Genomic DNA, 4,712 nt, shown 5'->3' with positions numbered 1-4,712 from the left:
GGTAACAGGTAATTGGCAGGAAGATCTGGCTCAGTGCCAGGCTTGCTGCCCCATTCCCCCTCACACGGGGATGTGAGGGCCTTTCTTCTCCCAGTAGAGTTCCCCGGTTGGCAAACCCTGGTCGAGCATCCTCCAGCAACCCCCAGCAGTCAGACTTGGCGGAGCAGTCTGACGCCAGCCACTTGATAGTGGATGCCATTGCCTTGGCGTACCAATCCCAAGGCGAGCCATGCCCCCTGGGGGTTAGAGTTCACTCCACTTGGAGTGTTGCCTCCTCCTGGGCGTTGGTGCATGACGCCTCTCTGGTAGACATCTGTCGAGCTGTGGGCTGGGCGACACCTAACACCTTACGCCAGGCCCAGTACTGGTGTTAGCATGCCCGGAGTTCCGTCAGCCCCTGTACTGTGCTAGGTGTCCATATGGCTTGATACCCTGTGGGCAATCCCATATGTGTATTCTTCCACGGTAAGGTTTCCCTCTCGGTAAACCCGTGTCTTCCCTTGACAGACCCGCTCTGTCAGTCTCTCCTGGCAGTTGTTCCATCCCTACTCTAAGGTAGGACCTGCATCAGAGACTCATTCCATATGTAGTACTGCCCTCTGGGTCAGTCCATATCAGTATCTCCACATGTCACCTCCTTACGTGTAGGATGTGGTCTCCGTAGCGACCTTTTCCCTTAAGGCTCGCTTTCCCATTGTTCTGCCAGGCTGAAAGAACAAATAGGAAAGATTTGAAGCAATCTTTCACTGAAGGTTGAAATCCCTTCCAAAAACTTTTTTGTGGACGGAACAGCAGCATGGCCTTCTCCAGCAGCGATGTACTCACCAGTTGGTCCCCTTTGGTACCAAGGTCAGTGAATTTGCGCTAGGGCTTTGGGAAGGTTACGACCTTAGTGTAGCTTTTGTTTGACACACTAAGGCTTGTCAACATTTGCAGCGCCACAGGATTGTAACGGGGTTCAGGTTGTGGCACTTTCCATAGACCCCAAAATGTCATCACGACATAACTCGTAGTGACCGACAGATTGGGAACGTCTCGGTTACGTACGTAACCCTCGTTCCCTGATGGAGGGAACGGAGACGTTATGTCCCCATGCCACAACCTTGAACCATTTGCTGTTGTAGGGATGCACCGAATGTTCGGCAACCGAAATTATTCGGCCGAAAATAGCAAAAAAAGCTCTTTCGGTGTTCGGAATAAGCGAAAAGACCGAACAAATTGTACCAAACAAAGACGTGACGTGATCAAATAGAGGCGCGCGCTAATGCAGCAAACATGACGGCAGTGTGGAAACATTTAAAGCTGTCTGAAAAAGACGCAAAAATCATTACAAGCACCGACAGCGAGAGACTGTTTAGTACTGCATCGTATATATATTTTATATATATATTTTGTTTTCAAACGTTTGGGGTCACTATTTTTTTATTTAATTTTTTTAAGGTAAAGTGCAATTAGAGACATTTCCATTTCCACAAAAATATTAAGCAGCACAACTATTTTCGCAAATATTTATTGAACAGCAAATCAGCATATTAAAATTATTTCTGAAGGATCATGTGACACTGAATTGGAGTAATGGCTGCTGAAAATTCAGCTGTGCCATTACAGAAATAAATTACATTTTAAATTATATATAAAAAAAAAAACAGTAATTTTATTATTTCACAATATTACTGTTTTACTGCATTTTTGATCAAATACAACCTTTGTGAGCATAAGATTTTAAACATTTTACCAACCCTAAACTTTTCAATGGTAGCATGTATACTATACTGTATATAGTTAGTCAATATTGGTAATAGTCATTCAAACAATTAAATTATTATGGTGTTAAAACCAATTGACAATCAGTCAGTTTTGACAAACAAAACAGCAGTTTGGAGTTGCTGTAATTTAATGAATATCATCCTGCTCAAGACTCCTCATGCATCAGTTCATTAAAATACAGTCTCGTACTCACAATGTATGATTGCAGCACACTCATTGATAACTATATCATTGTTCATTTCACTTTGGTTTTTATTTTTTTTGCATTAGGACAATCTAATACAAAACCATAAAAGTTCTTTTTCCACGGCTACCTGCTGCCTATGGTAATTCTTCTTATTAGTATAGAGGACACATAGACACTCTCCCTGTGATTCCAGTTGCTTTTCTCTGTGCATTGGGATGTGTTGCCTCAGAATGCTAATGAGCTCAAGTAGGACATGAGGACATTACTCAGCAACCAGCACTGATGTGTTTGCATGCCTGTTAAAGCACCAGCAGGGATTGGAAACGTACTGACTTGGTTAATATGCTGCTGTGTTTGGTTGCATCCGTTTGAGCCTATTTTAAATCACTGGAAAAATAGCCAAATGCAATGTACTCATGAATAAGTGTGCTGTTGTTTTGAATATCACTTTTTGGCCTTAGGGTCGAGGTCAAAGAATCCAAAGCACCAAGCTGGAATGGAGATTATGAGCGGAGCGACAGGTATTTCCTGCAGTTTTAAAGAGTGAGTGAGATCTGAAAGTGTTTTTGCAGTGTCTGGACTTTCTTCAGCTGAAGTGACAGTAGAAGACCTTGAAGCAGCTGGCGTCCACCTCAGTACCTCCCCTCACTGATTACAGCACACCTTTGACAGCCAGAACATTTGTCAGGGCCGCCCACTGCACTGCCCTCTCTGCACTTCCTGCTGCAGCCCACATGCATGCTCCTCACTTTGGACACACATGCACAGTATTTCTCCAAATGATATTTCGTCTTCTTAGACTCAATGCAGTCGTGTGTGGCTTGGGAGTTTGAGTGATTGGACGGTATCTGTTCACTCGGCTTTGCATAGTCTTGTTTAGATGATGATTTGGACTACATGGAAAAGTATTAACAAATACAGTTCAGTGGAAAATTTAATAAAACATACACTACTGTTCAATGTATATTAAATATATATTATTGTTGTTATAATGTTTTTTAATAACATTCTGGTCACACTTTATTTTAAGTATGAAATAAAGTGCAATTCTCGCCATTAACAAACCATTAACTACGACTTTTGCCTCAAACTCATTTAGGTATTGGGTAGGATTAGAGATGTAGAATATCGTCATGCAGAATAAATCAAAAATCATTACAAGCACCGACAGCGAGAGACTGTTTAGTACTGCATTGCATGTCTTCGATGAGAAGAGGAAGGGTGGTTGTTGCTGGTTTACTGTATGATGATTAAAATCGCGAAATGCCCTTAAACAATTAAATAAACTGCAGAATGTTATGTTTTCTAATACACGCAGGAATTGCAGGTGTTCAAACAGCGCTGCACAAGCTCGCGGCGGCAGGGTTCAAAGTCCAAAGCGCGAGGGAAAATCTGCGCTGAAACTGTGTTACTGTGGTAATAAAATAAAAAAAAGAAAATAATAATGAAAATAATAATTACAACAGCTCAAAAATATTATTTTACTAACTTATTAATTTTAAGTTAAGTTGTGTTTTATTGGTATAATGTCTGCTAGAATGTTAAAAAATGTTCAGTGTTAAGTAAATATTTTTAAATTGTTGTTTTGTAAATGATTTTTTCTTCGAAAAGCAAGACAAACCAGTAAAAAGCACATTTTGGCTATTTAATTTATGCAATGGTGAAAAAAATTGGTAAAATGGGGGGGCTGGGCCAATACCGTGTTCGGTATTCGGCCTTCGGCCCAGTGTTTCATTTTGTTCGGCTTCGGCCAAGAATTTCCCGACACGTTCTCGGCTCCTCAGCGTAAAACCTGAATGAGTGGATGCACGCTGTTGCCTTATATACGGGGAGTGGCTCAGCATGCAAAATCCACTAGCCAATTTTCATTGGCGTTTTCTCTTAAAATCAGAGGTGATTGGGCTCCCAAGTAGACCCCAAAATGTCGTCACGACATAACGTCTCCATTCCCTCCATCAGGGAACGAGGGTTACGTACGTAACCGAGACGTTTTGTTACCAGTCTTCCATAATAATATGGTTTTGGTTTACCAGACTTCCATAGTATGGGGAAAAATACTATGGATGTAAATGGATACCAACAACTGTTTAGTTACCAACAGTATTCAAAATATCTTCTTTTGTATTCAAATGATATAATGATGTAAATGACCATTTTTGGGGGTGAACTATCCCTTTAATATATCATAAATATACTGTATACAAGTATATCACGTGTTTATCATAAATATGCACAATTATTAATATTTTACACTTTTTTCATAATTATTTGCAAAATTGAACAAAATTACACTTGCATGTGTACAAATAAAACAGTCCAAAACAATGTAAACTAAATTATAAAAGGTAAAGACATAATTTAACAAAATTACATCCTTAATAAAATATCCTGTTCACAAGGAATATTTACCTTAATTTTACTTTGTTTTACTTGTTTCACACATAAATTTCATCTTAAGCTCTTCACTGTCTCCTTGGTAACAATACTGTTTTTATGTTATGTCTGAACACTACCATTCAAAATATTGAATGTTTTTGAAAGAAGTATATTATAATCACCAAGGCTGCGTTTATTTGATCACAAATACAGTAAAAACAGTAAAATTGTGAAATATTATTACAATTTTAAATAACTGTTTTCTGTGTGAATATATTTTAAAATGTAATTTAAAGCGTAATTTTCAGCATCATTCCTCCAGTCTTCAGTGTCACGTGATCCTTCAGAAATCAGTCTAATATACTGATTTGCTGCTCAAGAA

This window comes from Sinocyclocheilus anshuiensis, unplaced genomic scaffold, assembly GCF_001515605.1.
Source record: "Sinocyclocheilus anshuiensis isolate Anshui unplaced genomic scaffold, SAMN03320099.WGS_v1.1 scaffold579, whole genome shotgun sequence".
NCBI classification, from domain to species: Eukaryota; Metazoa; Chordata; class Actinopteri; order Cypriniformes; family Cyprinidae; genus Sinocyclocheilus; species Sinocyclocheilus anshuiensis.
This window is presented reverse-complemented; position numbering follows the sequence as displayed.